The sequence below is a fragment of the Sorex araneus genome, chromosome 4 (assembly GCF_027595985.1).
Source record: "Sorex araneus isolate mSorAra2 chromosome 4, mSorAra2.pri, whole genome shotgun sequence".
Taxonomy (NCBI): domain Eukaryota; kingdom Metazoa; phylum Chordata; class Mammalia; order Eulipotyphla; family Soricidae; genus Sorex; species Sorex araneus.
The window spans coordinates 219,584,515-219,604,973 of record NC_073305.1 but is presented as its reverse complement, the minus strand read 5'-3'; the positions used below and the strand labels follow the sequence as shown (position 1 = coordinate 219,604,973).

The following is a 20,459-nucleotide window of genomic DNA, read 5'->3' as shown; positions in this document are numbered from 1 at the left end:
GCGGGGGAGAAGGGATTCGGGGTGACGTGGTCACCTGAGCTTGTTGCTGAGCTGACCCTCGTGTCCTGAGCTTCCGTTGGTGCCACCCCGGCGCCCCTGGGCTCTGCCTGCCCCTCCCTGGCGTTTCCTGTGGCCTGGCCTACCCCCACCCCCCACCCCCTGCACCCCGGCTCTGCCCGGCTGGCTGGTGCCGGCCCGCTTCCACACCATCAGCTCCTCTGGGCTTTGCTGTGTGCAGCTGGCCCTTGAGTCATTGTCCAGTCACTGACGGTGGGGGGAGGGGGCCAGGCGGTCTTTGTTGTTTTGTTTTAGGGTTTTCTGATTCACTGAACCAGGCTCTCTGCCCCCGAGAGGGAAACATCATGTTTGTCTTCTGTTCGCGTCGCCTGGGTCAGGAACGCTGGGTCGGGAGCGGAGGCCTGTGGGGGAGGGAGGGGGGGGGGTGCAGCCTCCACACACACCCGGGCCCCTCCGCAGAGCCACGTGGGGCCAAGAACAGAAGCCAAGCTGGTCCTTCCTCCGGGCGGTCACCCCGTGTCCTGGCACTGCCCCCGCCCGCCAGACCCCGCAGGGCTGAGTAGCCCCCCCCCCCGCAGGCCCACGGTGGGTGCTGCACCCCGGGGAGAGCCCCTCTCTCAGGCCCCCCTGCGCCCCCCTGCAGGAGGGATCTGGGGTGAAGGAGCCTCCCCCAGGCCCCCCAAGTGCAGTGCCCGAGGCTCGGGACGGGACTGCTGGCCTGGACCCTTTGGCTTTTGAAAGCCTGGGGCGAGCGCTGCCGCACCAAGGCCCTGCGGCTGGTTTCCGGCGGGGACGAGCAGATGGGGGCGAGCAGACGCAGGGAGCATCCCACCCCCCGGCCCCGGTGCTCCCGACAGCGCCCTCCGTGCTCCTGTCCCCGCTCCCGGGAGCCCGGCCCCAGCCTGCCTGGAGACCGCCCCGACCTTCTCGGCCGCGAGCAGTCGGGGCAGACGGCTCCGTGCTGTGACGCCTTCCTTGGCCACCGGGCCCCGGGGAGCCTCCGGGACTCGGAGCTGGTCAGTCCAGGGAGCAGATGGTCCAGCAGCCCAGGCACGGGGGTGGCCGGACGTTCTAGACTCTTCTCAGCCAGGGGTGCCCACGGCATTCCGTCCCTGGCGCCTTCTTAGGCCTGCCCGGTGCTGCGGCCCTCCAGGAGGGAGGGGGGGGGCTCACAGACGCAGGTGTGGGGAGGGAGGGCGGGCGGCGGCCTTTGCCCAGGATGGGGGCAGGGCGGGCCCTTGAGAGGTGTCCGTTCCCCGGAGAGGTGACCCGGTGTGAGTGGCCCCCGGGCTGGGGCGGGGAGAGAGGGAAGGAAAAGGGAAGGGCATGGAGCCCCCTGCACACACCAGCGGGACGGGAGAGAGCCAGGGCCGGCGGGAATGGGGGGGGGTCTGCCCGGGCACAGGTGGAGGGCGAGGTCTCACCGCAGCGGCCTTCCTGCCGGGCCCCACTTCCTGCGGGGGTCTCCGTCCCCACCTCACGTGCCCTCTGGGCTCAGAGTCAGGCCTGCAGATGGCCCCTTCTGGGTTCTGACCTCTCCGGGTCCAGCTGACATCTGCTTCATATTTTAAAATTGAATTTATATTTTGAACTTAAAAGGAGCCTTTTCCGAACCGAAGAGCAACCAGCGGATGTATATTATAATTCAACGCTATGTTTATGTATAATTGCATGCCCCAGAATCTCCGCTGAGGTAAAAGTTATTTTTATAATACACATCGAAATCAATATTTCCCCAGTATTCCATCCATCCATTCATCCGTCCATCCCATTCACTCATCCACCCATCCATCCCATTCACTTGTCCTCCTTCCATGCCTCCACCCATCCCGCTGTCCATCGTCCATCTGTCCATCCATCCCATTCACTCATCCACCCATCTACTCATCCATTCCAGCCACTTATCCCTCTCATTCACTCAACCTCCATCTGCCTGCCCATCCATCTCTCCATCATGCAGCCATCCATCTAATTCACCCACCCATCCATCCATCCGATTCACCCGTCCATCCATCCATCCATCCATCCATCCATCCATCCACTCACCAATCTGTGCACCCATCCATCCAACAATTCATCCATCCATCCATCCATCCATTCATCCATCCATCCATCCATCCATCCATCCATCCATCCATCTATCCATCCACCCATCTATCCATCCATCCATCCACCCATCTATCCACTCATCCATCCATCCATCCATCCATCCATCCATCCATCCATCCATCCATCCATCCATCCATCCATCCATCCATCTATCCATCCATCCCTCTATCCACCCACCCACCCATCAGCCCATCTGTATCCATCCGCTTGCCCATCCATCCATTCCTGTGGTGACGGAGCCCCTCTGGGTGCCAGCCGCCCTCCAGAACTCCTAGCAGAGCAACCTCGCATCCTCCTGGGGACCCCAGAGATGGGTCTCCACCCCGTGCCATCGCGAGAGCCCGGCAGAGTCCAGCCAGAGTGAGAACTCTGGTTCAGTCTGTCGGATTCCTCAGATCCCCTTTCCCGGCGGGAATAGAGCACGTGTCCCCCCCAATCCTATCTGCAAGGGTCCGTCTCTACTGCTCTGCGTCTCGGCCCCATTCACCCTGCCACCAGGCAGCCCTCGGCGTGAGGAACAGGGGAGAAGATCTGGCCCCTGCTTGTCCACTCGAGGAGCAGGCTCAGATCCTGGGCCCGATGAGTGGGATGGGCACGGACTCTTGGCTGGGCTCTGGTGGAGGAGCGGCCTTCTCCTCCTCCTCTTCCTCCTCTTCCTCCTCCTCCTCCTCCTCCTTCTCCTCCTCCTCCATCTTCTTCTCCTTCTTCTTCTCCTCCTCCTACTCCTTCTCCTTCTTCTCCTCCTTCTCTTCTCTTTCTTCTTCTCCTTCTTCTCCTTCTCCTCCTTTCCCTTCCCTTTCCCCTTTCCCTTCCCCTTCCCCTTCCTCCTCCTCCTCCTCCTCTTCTTCTTCTTCTTCTTCTTCTTCTTCTTCTTCTTCTTCTTCTTCTTCTTCTTCTTCTTCTTCTTCTTCTTCTTCTTCTTCTTCTTCCTTCTTCTCCTCCTCCTCTTCCTCCTCCTCCTCTTCCTCCTCCTCCTCCTCCTCCTCTTCTCCTCCTCCCCCCTCTTCTTCCTCCTCCTCTTCCTCCTCCTCCTCTTCTCCTCCTCCTCCTCCTCTTCTTCCTCCTTCTCCTCCTCCTCCTCCTCCTCCACCTCCTCCTTCTCCTTCTCTTCCTCCTCCTTCTCCTCCTCCTTCTCCACCCCCTCCTCCTCCTTCTTCTTCCTCTCGATCCTGTCTTTTATGCTCTGTGTAAGCATCCCCAGAATGGAACCGAGGACCTGGAGCTGGAGAGAAGAGGCCCAGGTATGCTCCCACGACCCCCGCCCCTGACTCCCCCTGTGGTGGCCGGCGTCCAGGAGGCTGCAGGAGCTCAGGGGCCCACAGTCTCCATGCAGAAGGACCTTGCAGAAACTCTCAGTTACAGGATCCACTGGCTCTTCCGCATTTGGTGTCGGCCAGAATGCACCTGGACGCCCCTGTTGGGAGGCACCAGCAGGGGTGAGAGTTCTGAGGGCCCCTGGCAGGCCGTGTGTTCAGGGGGCTGGGGTTCGAGTCCTGGCACCGAATGTTGAGATGATTCCTGAGGAAAGAATGGGGAATAGCCCCTGAGCACTGCTGGGTAAGGTCTCCCAAACCACACACACACACACACACACACACACATACATACACACACACACACACACACACACACACACACACTAGGAGCAGGTTGTCCTGCGGTCTCCACCCTTGACTTTACCTCCTGTACTTGCACCTGGATCCAGGTGGGGGAACCTGGGCCCACTGCAGGCCTGAGGCCCCCACCCCATGCCCCCGCCGCAGGCCGGGAGTGATTCTCTCTGCAGTGAACAACTCAGCGTCCCTGACCAAGCTGGGCCTGCACACGGAGGCTCGCCAGCTCTGGTGCCAGGCCTCTTAATGTCAGCATCCTAAGGTCAGCGGGGGCCCGTACCCCCCCCAGCCCCTGCCCAGGACAGCTTACAAACGAGGGCGCCCAGAGTCAGGAGGAGAGATCAGGAGCCCCCAGCCCAGACCCCAGCCCGGTTCCTCTCCCCTTCTCCCTGGTCCAGCCGGACCCAGCATGTTGCTCTGCTTCGGTTTGGAGCTTTAGTCGCCGCTTCAGAGAAAAGAAAGCACAGAAGTGACCGGGCGAACGACTGTCGTGGCTCTTCCACGGAATACGGGGCATGACGCCGAGGAATTGTGAGAGGAAGGAAAGAGAGAAGGAAGGAAGGAAGGAAGGAAGGAAGGAAGGAAGGAAGGAAGGAAGGAAGGAAGGAAGGGAGGGAGGGAGGGAGGGAGGGAGGGAGGGAGGGAGGGAGGGAGGGAGGGTTCTGATCAACGGCGCGTCCCCTGCAAAGCCTCTGCCTGTGTTTTCCCCCTCGGTTTCTCCCAGAGCACAGCAGCTGGCGGCCAAGCCCCCGGCCCCAGGGCTGGGGGGTCTCTCCTTCTGGTGGTGGTCCTACCTGCCTGCCTGCCCAGGGCCTCTGTCCATCCCCGCCCCTGCCAGTGCTCGTCCCCGCTGGTCGATGGGGAAGCGGCTCACGGCTCAGTGAGGGCTCCGCGGCAGGGGGACGCCAACCCAAAGGGTCTGCTCTTGCCGGAAGCAAAGTTCTTTGCTCGCAGAAGCTGACACTCGTCTGCGGGTTTGCGCTTCTTGCCACTCAAGTGTCATTCTCCAGGGGGCAGGGGACCCACAAGGCACGGACTCCCCTTCCTCCCCCACCCCCCTCCGCCCCGTGGGGAGACCGCCCGGGGCCAGGGTGCCCTGAGGCCTGGGGGTGCGTGGGGGTCTCTGAGCTTCAGCGGGCATCTGGGGGGCGCCCAGGGGCTCCCCACAAACAGCTCTGCTTCCCGGCACTCACGTTCTCAGGAACGTCTCTCAGGAAGATGCTCCATATGAAACTGTGCACGTGTGTGTGTGTGTGTGTGTGCGCGCGCGCGTGTGAGTTTCACGCCTCCCTCCCGCTCCCCGCAACACTTAGCGGTGTCTGGAGTCCAGAGGGAAGGACTGAAGGGGAGGCAACCCCTGCCCGGTGCAGTGTCAGAGCTGGCCACTAGGGGTCTCCGCGCGGCCCGAGAGAGGATGTGAGCAGGTCGGGCTCCTGCTGTCTCCTCTCCTTTTCCTCTCCTCTCGCCGGCTCTTTTCTTTTCCTTTCTTCCCTTCCCTTCCCTTCTTGGCTGTCTCGTTTCTCCCTTTTCTGCTCTCCCCCTGCTGCTCCTTTCTCCCCCCTTTCCCTCCCCTCTCCTTCCTTCTCCCTCGTCCTTTCTCCCTTTCCTTCCTCTTGCTCTTTCCTTGCGTTCTCTCTCTCCCTCTCCCCGCCCCCCGTCCTCTTTGCTCTGGGGGCTGGTGTGTCCACGGGGGTGCTGGGGCTGGGTGACCCTCTCCGGGAGCCGAGGAAGAGAAGGGCCGTGCACCGCCACAGTGCGGATGATCCCTGAGTAATTAAAATAATGAAACGATCAATAACCTTTACGGCGGGCTCGCGGCCCAGGTACCTTCGCGTGGGTCACCTCCTCTCCCCGCCCCCGCCCCGCGGGCCTCCAGGGAGCCGGCACAGGAGGCAGCGAGGACGGGCCTTCAGCCGCCCGAGGTCCTGGCCCCGTCCCCGGGGGGTCTGCCAGGTGGCCAGAGTGGGGGGAGCAGCCCCCCCCCTAAGTGCAGCCCTCGATGCTAAGCGAGGAAGGACAGAGCCGGCTAAAGGGAGTCGGAGGGTCCCGTGATGTGGGGCGGGCCGTGATTTCAGGTGCCAGCCCCCATGGCTCCTGGTAAATCGCAGGTGCCCGCACGGCCGGGGAGCCGGGCGGAGGCTGAGGGGCCTGGCTGGGGGGACGGCTGCACCGTCAGTTCCGCCCCGAGTGCCTGGGGCCCGAGGCTCCCAGTGCTAACGCCGGAAAGTGCTCAGCCCAGCGCCATGCACACCCGCCCCTCCCCGTGTGTGCAGCCGTGATTATTAGTGTATGTGTGTTCAGACCTGTGGGAGCCTTGGGTGAGTGATTGTGAGCATGTGTGCAAGCATGTGTGTGTGATTGTGTGTGAGTGTGAGTCCGCGGAGGAATTCCAGGCAGGGTGAGTGGCTGCTCGGGACCAGAGGGTTGTAGTGCCGAGACTCGTCCTGCACTGCTCGATGGTGTGAGTGTGTGTGTGAGAGAGAGAGCATGTGTGTGCCATGCGTGATTGTGAGTGTATGTGAGTGGGTGTGTGTGTGAGAGCGTGTGTAGGCATGTGTGACAGCTTCGTGAGCATGTTGCGAATGTGTGTGTGCATCCATGATTATTAGTGTATGTGAATATGTTTAGAACCATGTGGAAGCCTTGGATGTCAGTGTGTGTGTGCATGCATGCGTGCAATTGTAAGCATGTGCGCAAACATACATGTGTGTGGTTGTACGAGCCTGAGCATGTCTCATGTATGATTATGAGTGTGTGTGTGCCTGTGTGTGTATGAGCCCCTGTGTGAGCGTGTGTGATCTCATGAGCATTTGTGAGCCCATGAGTATGTGTGTGTGTGAGCACCTGTGTGAGTGTGTGTGAGCCCATATGTGTGCACCTGTGTGAATGTGTGTGAGACCGTGTGTGAGCATGTGGGAGTCCATGCATATGTGTGAGCATGCGTGAGTGTGTATGAGTCCCTGTATGAGCATGTGTGAGCCCATGTGTGTGCACCTGTGTGAGCGTGTGAGACCATGTGTGAGCATGTGTGAGTGTGTGTGAACATACGAGCCTGTGTGTGAGTGTGTGAGCCCGTGTGTGAGAGTATGAGCCCCTGTGTGTGAGCACATGAGCCTGGGAACGGGTTAGTTTCTGGGTTGGGGATGACGGAGGCCGAGGGAGTCTGGCCCGACTCGGGGGCCAGCGGCAGCTGCTTTCTCCCGGCCTCTCCGGGTTCCTAACCGGAAGGAAGAGGGGCCGGGGCGGGTCAGCGGTGACCGATTCTGTCCTTCGCTTTATTTGGTGGGGCGGGGGGGGGGGCTGCCCTGGCTCTGTGCTTGGGGGTGACCGCTGGCCTCTCGGAGGGGGGGGGACCAGAGGCTGTGCCGGTGACGTGAGCCAGGGTTCGAATGCCTGGAGCAGCCGCCCGTCTCTCAGTCCCTCTCTAAGGCAGCGGCAGAGAAAAGCCCCGGGCCTCTGTGTTTGGCCTGGCCCCGTGTCCTGAGGCACGTGTGTGTCGGCCCTGCCTCCTCTGTCCCCCGCAGAGCCGGGGCCCTCGGGAACGTGGGTAGGAGTTTGTGTGGGACTGAGTGCTGAGGGAATTCGAGTATCCTCTAAGTATTCTCTCCCGAGGGGCTATTTTGGTCGAAGTCTTGATTTTAGGAACGGGCCTGACTTCAGCCCCGCCCGCCAGGCCGTCAGGAAGTCCACCTGTCAGTCGGGTGAGATCCCGAAGCACCGGCCGCTGAAGGGGTCCCCAGAGTGGTGGGCGCGCCCACCCGCGCCGGAACCCGGGCGTCCTGACCCGAGCGCTCGGGGACGGCTCAGCCCGTTGGACCCCACCGGAGAGAAACGAAGAGGCAGTTTTCGCTGTTGTTGACACCGCCCGGCTGGTAATTCCGCGGTAATGACAGTTTTGCAGCCCAGACACCCCCTTTCGCCGCCCTGTCTTCCAGGAAAGTGGAGGGTGGCCGGTGTGTGTTGACGCACTTCAGCGGGGACAGTGGCCAGTGCGCGCGGCGGCGGCGGGCCGGACGCCGAGACGGGCCCGGGGCTGGACACGCGCTGCCCGTTCCCATTGTGGGTTGGCCGTGTTTGCGCTTGTCCCTATTATCTGACTCCGCGAGTGTCTCATTGTCTGGGATGGTGTCTACGAGACCCAAGACAGCGTCAACAGCTGCTCCATTGTTTACTCGGTTTACATCGAGCTTTGATGGGTTATTAAACAATCTATTTTCCAAACCCCAAACAGAGAAACCCTCCACACCCTGATTCTGGCGTTTTTTGGAAGATGCGTTTATGCAATTAGCTCCTGGGAGCTGTGCAAGGCTGGTGAATCACCCAAATGAACAAGCCCTTGATTCCGAGAGCTCTCCGTGGCTTTGTGGGGGGGTCCTGGGTGTGTATGTGGGGGGGGGTTATATACCACCCCCCTGCCCCTCCCCCCACCACCCACCCACCCACCAGGAAATACAGCCCCGCTGGCTCCTGAGTCACGGAACAGGCCAGGGAAGACGGTGCGGTGACGTGTTCGGAGGGGAGGGTGGCGCCTCCCCCCGCCGGCCAGAGAGGGGCCGGGACCCCCAGGGACGGCACCTCTAACTCGAGCAGCGGTGGCTGTTACATAAGCGACTCCCCGCCACACCTCAGCCGTGGGGGAAGGCGCGGAGCAGAGGGCGAGGTGTCCGGAGCGACGTCCCCAGCCCCAGCCCCCCCGCCCGCCCCGACCTCTCCCTACGGAATCCTTCATAATTAATTCACTGGCTCGTTCATTCAGCAGATATCGACTTCGCCTCTGCCCGGCCCCAGACACTGCTCGGGAACGAGGGTGTGGAGGAGGGAAGTCGCTCGGGGAGGGGTGCGTGGGAGGGAGCCCGCGTGGCCATGGGAGCACCTGCCGGGGTCAGCGCCGCCCTGGAGAGAGAGAGGGGGGCTGGCGTCAGAGGCAGAGCCCCCGGAGGCAGCCCTGGACAGGGGCACCTCATCTGGGCAGAGGGCCGGGCAGCCTGGCGGGCAGGGCAGGGGTGGGACGGGGCGGGGAGGGTCGGGCCGAGGCGAGAGCTGTGGCGGGTGGGCACCAAGCGGGATCAGAAGGAGAAAGAGAAAGACCGCGGGGGGGCTTGAAGCCTGGACCGCTGGGACTGTGTTTGGGCTGTGGGTTCGAGGGTGTGTTGGAGGCCGCACCTGGCGGTGCCCAGGGCTTTCTCCTCGCATCGCCCCCCACCCCCAACTTCAGGCAGGGCCCAGGGGTCGTCACGTGCAAGGCAAGCCCCTTCCCCGCTGTTACTGCCGCTCCAGCCCCCACGGCTGCGCGGGGTGTGTAGCAGTGATGGTGTGATGGCAATAGTGATGCGGGGTGTGTAGCAGTGAGGTGGGATGGCAATAATGATGGCGGGGTGAGGTAGCAGTGATGGTGGGATGGCAATAATGATGTCAGGGTGTGTAGCAGTGAGGTGGGATGGCAATAGTGATGCGGGGTGTGGGAGCAGTGAGGTGGGATGGCAATAGTGATGCGGGGTGTGTAGTAGCGAGGTGGTATCCCCAGGCTGGGTGTGGTGGTGCTGGGGGGCGTGGCTGTCCTGACGGGGTGGGGTGCAGGGAGGCGCCGTGGGTGCAGTGGGTGCGGCCGGTGGTGACTGCGGCCGTGTGGACGCCGCGGGTGTGGGTGACGGTGTCGGCCGTGCCCGGGAGGGGGTGACGGCAGTGCCCGTAGGACGGTGCTCGAGTTCCCAGGCTGCCTCCGCCCTGCCCTCTCCCTCTCCTGGCGCCCGTCGGCGAGTTCCTTTCTCTGTCTCCCGTGCCGGGTGCGAGCACTGGGACGGATTCCTTGGGCTCAGTGGGTCTCCCCGTGTGCTTTAAAGACAAACCCCAGGCCATTAGCTCAACCCCCGTTGAGAGGCCGTGGATCCCGGGTGCCTCCCTGGCCCGGCTTCGCTTCTCCCCTCGGGCAGGAAGACCTTCTCCCGCCTCCCCACCCGCCGCCCGCCTCCACCCGCGGGACTCCGAGCCTCACCGGGGTGCCGTGAGACTGGCAGAGAGCGACATGGAAAAGACTCCCCGAAATTACAAGAGTAGCAAGGAGGGCGCTCGGCGCGGTGGCCAGGACCACAAACAGCGCGGGCACATGCGAGGGTCCCGCGGGAAGGAGGGAGCACCTGGGGACGGGCCCTCGGGAGGCCGGGTGTCACCGCGAACTTTCTGAGAGCTCGGAAGATGCTCGGCGCCAAGGTTTGGGTGTTTGTTTTTTTCCTTTCCCTTTTTTTAATCCTAATTTTAATTTTTCCCCAGTTCCCTTTTATCCCTTCGTTTTATTTTCATCCTAAAAGGAGCACTTGTCTCGGAGCCCAGCCTGGGGAGTCTCCACGGCACGGGGACCCGGATACCCACCCCCAGCCACGCAGAGCCCCTCGGAGTCTGAATTTCCACCCGGGTCTCAGGTGGGCGGCGGCTCTTGGTAAACACCACGCGGCCCCGTGGCAGCGATCGGGCACCGGGGGCGGCCGTGCAGATAAACAGGCGACCCCCAACCCCCCCACACCCGCCCATCTGCTCTCGGGCATTTGCCGGGAAGGAGGAGGGGCCCCGGCAGGTGGATCTCAGGCTGGCGTCGGGGCCGAGCAGAGCCGGAGACGGTGCCCGCGTGCTGGCAGAGCCCGGCCGCCGGGGATGCTCCAAAGGGACACGTTGGCATTCTCGCTCCTGCCCACACGGCTCCTCCCTGGCTTCACACGACGGCGAGGGCTTTGCGGTGGGGCACCTGGGACTCGGCACAGCTCCCCCGGAGGGTTCCAGAAGCCCGTACTCAGCGCGTGCTTCGTGGGGAAGCGGGGCTCCGTGTGAAGACGGTGTCTGACCCATCAAAGAGGGTCTGTTTGGAAAAAAAACATTAAGTAGGGGCTGGAGCCATAGCACAGTGGGGAAGGCGTTTGCCTTGCACGCGGCTGACCCGGGTTCGATCCCCGGCACCCCCATATGTCCAATGGGCACTGCCAGGAGTGATTCCTGAGCATCGTTGTGTGTGGCCGAAAATAAAAAAAGAAAAGGAAACCGAGGGTATCCCTCCGACTCGTTGGGATTCCGGGTATCCAGTGCTCCGGTCTTGCCTGCTCGCGAGTGAGCCGGGCCGGCTGGCTGACCGCGCTGAAGCAAGGGGGACATTCTGGTTGGCTGAACCGGGGTGTTCGGGGCTGAGCGGCTGTGAGCGGCTGCCTCCGTGCTGGGCGTCCGGGGACAGGGACGGCGATGGCCGCGGGCATCTCCTGTCCACACACGGTGGGGCGGGGAGTCAGGCTCCAGCAGAAGTTTCCGGGTGTCGCTGCCTGTTCCCGCCGCGCCCCTGGGAGGAGACTGTCCCCCTCTCGTGTGTGAGTGACTGGTGGAGGCCCAGAGAGGTGCAGCGACCTGCCCCGGGCAGCCGAGCCCGTGATGTTCCCCCGGGTCCCCAGGGGAGCCTCAGCCGCCCCCCAGGGCTGAGATTTGCAGCCAGCGTCACCCACTGTTTTCTTCGTAAGTTGCTTTTTTATGAATCAATTGAAGAAAAAATTTTTAAAAGTTTCCCACGTTGATGTCTTTGTTGGTTTGGTGTCCAAGCGTGTCTCTCCCGGCGTGGAGGTGGGGCCGCTCAGCGGCGTGGGTTTGGGTGGGCGGGGTTGGAGCCCCAGCTGGCGGTGGCCGAGGACTCTGGCACTCTGGAGAACCAGGGATGGGAGGAACCCGGGCCTCCTGCCTGCAGAGCCTGTGCCCAGCCTGGTGACCGATGCCTCCAGAACCCATGAGGCTGTGTGATCTCCAGCAAGTGGCCTACCCTCTCTGTGCCTCAGCTTCTCTGATGGTCTGAAGGCAGGGTAACGCAGGCCCCTGGGGCAGTGGCCGGGACGGAAGGTGCCACCAGCTCGGTGCACGGTTTACACGGGTTTATGGAAACGGCCTAAAAGCAGGGGGTCAGGGAGGAGTCAGAGGGAAGTGAGTGACTCGGGCGGCCCTGGGCCTGGCTAACACGGCAGGTGCGGGGCCCCTGGGGGCCTGGCTGGGCCACGTCAAGGAACCGAGCAGGGGTCTGGCGTGGGGGTGGCCCTCGCTCCTCGGCTCAGCTGCTCCTTGGGCCCCTAGCCCTCCCCACCCCCCCATCTGCAAGACTGGGGGTCCCTGGTGGGAACCCTGAGCTGCACCTCCCCCAGCCTCTGCCCAGGGACTATGTGCTGGGCACCCCCGCCCGGCACCCACCTGCGGTGCGTCTTGTAGGGGGCGTGGTCTGGCCTGGAGCTGGCCGGGAGGGCGGGAAGGTTAGGCCATGGGCCAGCGTTGGGCGGGGCGGGGTGCAGCGGGGGCTGGCAGAGCCCGGAACACCTCAGCCCTGCCTGGGGAGTTCGACCTGCTTGGAAACTGCTCCCTTCCAGACCTGGACTGGGGGTCTCTGCTATTCAGAGACCCCCAGCCCCGCCAAGCCCCTAACAGGCCGGGCAACATGCCTTCTGGTTCTGTGTGAGGATTGCTCACCCGCACGTCTGTGGGGTCTCCAGGACACCCCTCCTGAAGGTGCTCAGAGCTCAGAGGGGCCCCACTTTCCCGCAGGGGGTGAGGAGAGGCGTTTTAGGGGAGCAGAACCAGCTTCCTGGATTGGTCCCTGCATCTACTGGGAGGTGAGGACGCCCTAGGACCCTGCCAGGGGAGTCTTTGGGGTCTCTGGGACTCGTTCTCCGGGCATCTCTCTCTCTCCCTTTTGTTCCCACCCGAGAGCTCTCCCCGGGCGCCTCCAGGGGACCACAGGCCTTGGGCCACTTCCTGCCCCAGCGTGGAGGCATGTGCCTCCTTGTCCCGAGGACTCAGCCCCTCTGGCCCCTGCTGCTCTCAGTCACCCTCCTCCCCGCCCAGATTGTCTCGTGCGGACTCAGACAGCTTGTGAGCACTGGAGAGGGAGCAGGTGCAGGTAACAGGAGGGTGTGCGGTCATCAGAGTGAGGTGGTCCCGGCCAGTCAACCTCAGACCAGGGGGATGTATCGGCTGCTAGGACTCTGGTGGTGGGGGGCAACTTTGTTGGTGACACAGTTCCCCTCACAGTGCCTCCGTTTATAGCATGCAGTATAATCAGTGGACCGGAGTCTGCTTCTTCATGAGGCCAGGAGGAGAAAGAGGGCGAGCACACAGCAACGGGGGCAGAGAGAGCCTGCACGCAGGAAGTGTGATAGGATGGTGGCCATCGGGATCAAACTGCAGAGTCCGGCCCCCCTGTTGGCGAAGTCAGAGACTGACACAAACTCCCAGTTGTCAGAGTCCCATGGAAGATGGGTGGGTGGAAAGAGAGAAGGAAGGAAAGATGGGTGGATGAAAGAATTAGTAGATTGATGGATGGATGGATGAAAGGAGAGGTGGATGGATGAAAGGATGGGTGGATGGATGAGTGAGAAATGGATGGATGGACTGATGGATGGATAGATGGATGGGTGTGATGGATGGATTGGTGGGTGGATGGGTGGGTGGATAGATGAATAGGTGGGTAGATGGATGGATGGATGGATGGATGGATGGATGGATGGATGGATGGATGGGTGGATGGGTGAGTGGGTAGATGGATGAACAGATGGATGGGTGTGATGGATTAGTGGATGGATGGATGTATGGATGTATGTATGTATGTATGTATGGATGGATGGATGGATGGATGGATGGACAGGTAGGTAGATGGATGGATGGGTGGATGGATGGATGGATGGACAGACAGGTAGGTGGATGGATGGATGGATGGATGGATGGATGGATGGATGGATGGATGGATGGATGGATGGGTGGGTGGATGGATGGATGGGTGGATCGGTGGATGGATGAATGGGTGGATGGATGGATGGATGGATGGATGGATGGATGGATGGATGGATGGATGGATGGATGGATGGATGGATGGATGGATGGGTGGATGGATGTGTGGATGGATGGATGGATGGATGGATGGATGGATGGATGGATGGATGGATGGATGGATGGACAGGTAGGTAGATGGATGGGTGGATGGATGGATGGGTGGATGGATGGATGGATGGGTGGATGGATGGATGGATGGGTGGATGGGTGGATGGGTGGGCGGGTGGAAGGATGGGTGGGTGGTCGGTTGGGTGTGTGTATGCGTATATGTGGGTGGGTGGTAGATTGTCAGACCATCATCAGAGGCTTTAGAAGCCTGTGGTCAAGAGTTTTCCTCCCAGGATTTCTCGGGGGTCCGTGACATTAGGCATCGAGAGCCTGAGCGGGAGGGAGCCCGGGCTGGGCTTCCCTTCGCTGGGTGCTCAGTCCTCCTCACAGCAGAGCCCTCCTGAGGCTTCTCTGCGGTGTGGGCAGGCGCACGGCCGGGACCTGCCCCGCGGCTCTCGGACTGTGGGGAAAGTGCCGTGGAGCTGAGGTGGTTGCGGCGTGGCGGGGCAGGGCGGGAGGAGGGGCGGCGTCCTGGGCAGGCACGTCTGGGCCCGAGCCCGGCAGGCAGAGGGCCGTCCCAGGGAGCAGCTGGCGATGCCCCCCACTCTGAGTCCCCGGAGAGTGTCTGTTTGCGTCCAGCAAGGCCGACACATCCTCAGCCCGCAGGTCAGAGGTCAGCTCCTGGAGCACTGTCGAGCGCAGCAGAGAGCCTGCGGGGCGGGTTTTCTTAGATTTGCTCGTTCAGCCCGGCGGTCTGGCTTCCGGAGGAGAAGCAGGTCAGGGCTCGCGGAAGGAACCGGGAGGAGCGTGCAGCCGCGTGCGAGGGCCGCCCGTTCCTCGGGACACGGTGCCCCTCGCCTCCCGGGCCCACAGGCTCTGCCTCCTGGGTCTCCACCACCCTGTGGGGGCCGGGAGGGGCCCGCCCTGCGGAACCCGGGGCTTGCTCTGGGCCAGAGGCGTGACCCGCTTCCCCACAAACCCCCGATGGAGGAGAAGTCCTCTCCCTTTGTGGACCTCTGACCCCGGGCGGAGCTGCCCACAAGACCTCAGCCCCACACTCACCACCACACCACACAACCACACAACCTCAGCCCCACACTCACCACCACACCCACACAACCACACAACCTCAGCCCCAAACTCACCACCACACCACACAACCACACGACCTCAACACCCAAACTCACCTCCTCACCACACAACCACCACAACCTCAGCCCCAAACTCACCACCACAACACACAATCTCACGACCTCAGCCCCAAACTCACCTCCTCACCACACACCACACGACCTCAACACCCAACCACACAACCTCACCATACAACCCACAATCTCCCCACCCAACCACACGACCTCACCACATAACCACATGACCTCGCCACACAACCATACAATCTCACCACCCAAACTCATGACCTTACCACCCAATCACACGACCTCACCACACAACCATATGACCTCACTACACAACCACACAACCACACGACTCCAATACACAACCCACAATCTCACCACACAACCCACAGGACCTCATCAACCAACCCACAACCACACAACCTCACCATACAACCACACAACCTCACCATACAACCCACAGAACCTCACCACCCAACCCACAATCTCACCACCCCAACCCACATGACCTCACTACGCAACCATATGACCCCACTACACAACCACACAACCTCACCACACAACCACACGACCTCAACACACAACCCACAATCTCACCACACAACCCACAGGACCTCATCAACCAACCCACAACCACACAACCTCACCATACAACCACACAACCTCACCATACAACCCACAGGACCTCACCACCCAACCCACAATCTCACCACCCAACCACATGACCTCACTACGCAACCATATGACCCCACTACACAACCACACAACCTCACCACACAACCACACAACCTCAAGACACAACCCACAATCTCACCACACAACCACACAACCTTACCATATAACCACATGTCCTCACCACATAGCCACATGACCTCGCCACACAACCACACAACCTCACCACCCAACCCACACGACCTCGCTGCCTGCACAGCCTTCCTGTGCCTTGGTTGTTGCAGGGGGAGGCTCCAGCCCTGTGATGTACTTGGCCGGCATCTGTCCCCCCGTTTGTGTGTCGGCTGACGAGCAGGCGAGGGGCGGTGCTGACACCCTGGGTTACGCGGGTATGATCCTCGCTGGTGACGTCCTCGCTACCACTCCCTGCCCTCCACATGGTCACCGCGGAGCACCCTGGGCCGTGCGTGTCTGTCTCCTCACTTGAGGCCTCGGGCCGGCCCCGCAGCACTGGGGACAGAGCCTTGATTCACGGGTGCAGGGAGAGCACAGAGAGGTCAGGGGCGGGGCAGAGCATGCGGGGATGGTGGGCACGGGCACGAGGTGGCACGGACTCCTGTGGGGGGGGGGGATGCTCGTGCCGGGACGGAGCCCTGGGGATGAGGAGGAGGAGGAGGGAGCGGAGGGAGGAGAGGAAGGAGGAGGAGAGGAGAGGAGGAGAAGGAGGAGGAGGAGAAAGTAGGAGGAGGGAGGAGAGGAGGTGAGGAGGGAGAGGAGGGAGGAGAAGAGAGAGTGGAGGAAGAAGAGGGGAGGAGGAGGGAGAGGAGGACAGGGAAGAGGAAGAAGAGGGAGAGGAAGAAGGGGCGGAGGGAGGAGAGAGGAGGGGGAGGAAGAGGGGGGGCAAGGAGAGAGCAGGGCTGAGGCGGGGAGGGGGGCAGGAGGGCGAGGGAGCGCCATGAGGGCAGTTCCACCCGGTCTGCGCCTTTTGGTCAACGAGTCCAGTGGGTGCCTTTGCCCTGGGTGGGCTGGGAGGGGGAGCTCACTCCCCAGGCCCTCGTCCCTGTCTGTGCTCTGGAAGTGAAGGTGCTGTCGGTGGCCCTCCGGGCCCTGGCACAGGCTCCCGCCCCCTTCTGGAACTCCCCTCTCAGCTCTAGTTTCTGGGCCCCTCACCGTCTGAGGGGTGTCACAGCCTGGGGACTGTCTTCTCAGGGCCCCCATGCCGGCTGACCCCTCCCCCTGCCGCCTGCGCTCCAGAGGTGCAGGGCCGGAAGCCAGGGACCCGAGGGAGCCACCCTCAAGTCCAGGACAACAGGACAGGGTGGCCCAGCTTCCTGGCAGACCAAGTGCAAGGCCCTCAGAACAGTCGGCCGTCGCTCCCGGAGAGGCGGACAGTGGCCTTCCCTGCTCGGGCCCTGCAAAGCTTTGCTTTTGTGGAGCTGCTAAAAATAGAAGTGTCGCCCGAGAGATAGCGCAGGGGTAAGGCGCTTGCCTGGCGGGTGTCTGGCCCGGGTCTGACCCCCAGTACCCCGGCACGCACAGTTTCCCGGAGCACTGCGGGGTGAGGCCTAAACACCTCCTCCTAAGAAACACGAGAGGAAGGTATGAACGGAAACCCCGAAGGCCCTTGCAAAGCACCGCATTCTCCGCGAAGCCGTCAGGTTCTTAAAATGACCCGGACCTCCACGCATGTACATGTACGTGTGCACGCGTGACCTAGAACGACTTTCTAGATCGAGTTGCAGGTCAGTGACCCCGTCCAAGTGATCCCTCTCTCGGAGCGATGTTGTTAACTTCCCTCTGAGTGGCGGGGGCACCCTCCCCGCCCCCCCCGCCCCCCCCGGCCTACAGCCCACCCCTCCCTGCCCTGCCCCCTCCCCCGGCGCCTCTGTCCGGCAGAGCTAAAGTTAGAACCCGCTCTCGGGCAGTGAAGTAAGAGGGGGTCAGCTGCAGCTGTCGGGCGCTCTCTGAGCTGGATACCTGAGAGTCCACTGCCCGCAGCCTTCTCGGGCCGGAGGGGGGGGCGGGGGGCAGGGAAGGGGGGACTGAAATTCAGCCTTCAGTAATGGGACCCAACGCTGTCCTCCGCCGTGGTGGAGAAATGTGATTATGCCGTGAAATCCAGCGGCCAAAGCGAGTGGCGTGTGCAACCGTCTGGGCTCCTCAAGGGGAGAGTCGGCCTCAGGGACCCGCCCAAGCCCACCCGTGAACGGTCGGTCGGTGGGTTCTGCCACATTCCGGCTTCCAGCCCACATTCGTAGCCGGGGGCTGAGTGGGGGGGTGGGGGCCCTGCCAGGTAGGGGGTCAGGGTGCAGGGGTCAGGGGTCAGGGGGCAGTGAGGGTCCAGACCCTCCTGAGGTTCCCGCACACCCCCTGCGTCTCCTGGGAATCGACAGGGGGCAGTGACCGTTCTGAAGAGTCTCTGTGTCTCCCCAGGCCACCAGGAGCACTGGGGACCAGGGAAGGGACCCAGGGCCCGCCCGGGGCCAGGACCCACCTGGGGGCTGTACTGTGAACACTCACTTTCTGGGGGAGGGGCCTGCTGTCCAGCCACCCTAGTCTCAGAGTCACACAGCTCGTGCATAAGAGGTCCAAGCAAGGGCCGGAGAGACGGTACAGCGGGAGGGCGTTTGCCTTGCACGCAGCTGACCCAAGTTCAAATCTCGGCATCCATAGGGTCCCCCGAGCACTGCCAGGAGTAATTCCTGAGTACAGAGCCAGGATCTGAGCATCGCTGGCTGTGACCCAAAAAGCAAAGAAATATATATAGATGTTCAAGCAAATCTCCTTCTGATTCTTGGGGTCCCACAAACAACTCTAGGACACCCTCCCCGATCTCCCCTTAACAGCCCGAGCAATCCTTGGCGATCCCTGGCAAGCTTTCAGAGACTGGCTCCCATCAGTGCTCATGCCAAGGTCTGGAACACTTTCCATGAGCCTTCGTGCTCCGGAACGGGCAATGCCCATTATCAATAGGAGACCGTGCTCATTGCGCATGCTCGGGAGTGCGGCGCTGAGGACGGGCTTTTCCATACCGCCCGCCACAGGCTGCTCTGCACCGGGCTGGGGAGCGCGTCGGTAGCCAGTCGCTGTCCCTTGCAGGGGTGAGGCCCCAAGCTGACGGCTCAGTGCCCGGGACCCGTGTCCCGCGGAACTGAGCTCAGGACTCGCCTTGGAAACGGTGAGAAGGTGGTTACATAACCCGTGGGTGCACCGCGCAGAGGGAGCCCAGCTGGTCCCCGTGGGTAAGCCCGCGCTGCAGAAACGAGCCGGCCGCATCCGTGTAGTATCTGCACAAACTGGCCCTTTGGAACACAAACCAGGGCTCGGGGATGAGAAAGACACTAACGTCGCTTCGTCGTTTCCTTGGACTCGGCAGTGCCAGTTCACGGCCGCCTGCGTGGGCTCCACGGCCACGAGTCATTTTAACTTCTCAGGCCTTCCCCTGTCCTGGCCCAGACCCACGGAACTCTCGCCAAAGAGCACCAAGTTGGGAGTCAGACCGCCCCCCCCCCCTTCCCCCGCCCTCTGCCTCTCTCTCCGTCCCATCTCTCGCTTCGCTTCTCTCTCCGAGAACTAAATTAATGAAGAGTATTTGGTTAGTCGTGTTAGGCAAGACGCTCCCAAATAGCGCCTTCCATTTCGGGAGCTCTGACTGCAGCTGCCGCTCCTCTTGGTCGGGGAAGATCACTTTCCCATTAAGAGTTGCTGATGTGGGTTTTCTCTCTTTCCCCCTCGCTGACCTTGATGAGCGCCGGGCTCCTGACAGAAGCGATTTGGCTCCGCGCTTTGTAGTCGGGAAGAAGTTGAGTCTATAGATTCCCCCCACACACACCCCGCGCGCCTTGATGCGGTGAGCTCCCCGGGGGCGGAAGCATGCTGCCTTCTCAAGGACTCCTCCTGCATGCCTACGGAATGCCTATGATCCTGCCCGCCGCCCCCTACCTTCCCCGGACTGATCCAGGTAATTCAAGGTCTCTGCCAGCAAGCAACTTAACTCCAAAGCACTCAGAGTAATAATTGGAATTTTTATGGTTGAGAAAGCAAACACTTTTAATACAGGAAAAAGCCCTTGTGTAGTCGGTGGAAGACAGCAGGAAATCAAAAAGATGGATCACCCTAATCTGGCTATTGACATCTCTCATGGCTGAATAAATGGTGGAGTTGAGCTATATTTGCTTCTATTGATCCGCCCGCTGCTTAGCATTCATGCCTCGGCGTCAGGAGGTTGACCACGGGGCAAAGGATTTGCTCTCCTGGCCCGGCTTTCTGGGGGACGAGGCTCCCGGAGCACATCTGAGGCCGAGGAACTTGGCGTGAGGTGACGCGGTGCTGAGCTTTAACCCGGGAACGAGAGGGAGCGTGGGAGGGACGCGTGTGCCTGCGTCTCCTTCCGTGCGCGAGTGCGTGCGTGCCTGTGTGCGTGCATGCATGTGTGTGTGTGTGTGAGTGTGTGTGTGTGTGTGAGTGTGCGTGTGTGTGTGTGTGTGAATGTGTGAGTGTGCGTGTGTGTGAGTGTGAGTGTGTGTGTGTGTGTGTGAGCGTGTGTTGGTGGTTTCTCGGCTGGAGCTCCGGGCCCCACCCCGCTGGGTCGAGCAGGGCTCCAAGGGCTGCTGCTAACTCCGAAGCTCACGGATGATCCGGGCTCCTTCTGTTTCCGTTTCCGCCGTGGCCAGAAAGTGGAGCTCCCTTGCGGGTTTTACTTCGAAGGCTATTGAGAGGATCTCCTCTGAGAAGGGTGGCCGGGATCTGTCCGCCCCCCGCCCCGCACCCCTCCACCCTGTAAAATCTTGGTCTTTTCGAGCCCATTGGCTTCTAGGGGTTTGTCTGACGTCGTGCGTGCCAGGCTAGCCCCAGCGGGGGGGCAGGTCGAGGCGTCCTGAGAAACAAGATGGTTTGTCTCCGCTGCCGTTTGTCCGATCCTGTCTGTGCTAGAGCCTGCGTTTTGCTTTGGTAGGGAAAGGAAACATGAAATGTATTCCCCCCTCTCCTCTCTCTCTCTCTCTTTCCCTCTCTCTCTCTCTCTTTCCCT

At 61.7% G+C, this 20,459-nt stretch overlaps 1 protein-coding gene across 27 annotated transcripts in view; it reads left to right on the top strand.

Annotated features, from left to right (window-relative positions):
• The window catches only part of RBFOX1 (RNA binding fox-1 homolog 1), a 1,316,266-nt gene that overhangs the window by 988,058 nt on the left and 307,749 nt on the right, over positions 1–20,459 (top strand). Inside the window, exon 1 of one of the 27 annotated variants that reach the window (XM_055136065.1) lies at positions 19,260–19,391. The exons of the other annotated variants lie outside the window; for them this stretch is intronic. The gene's annotated coding sequence lies outside the window, so the exon portion shown is untranslated. Of the gene's footprint in view, positions 1–19,259; positions 19,392–20,459 lie in introns of those variants that run through there. 27 annotated transcript variants of the gene reach the window in all.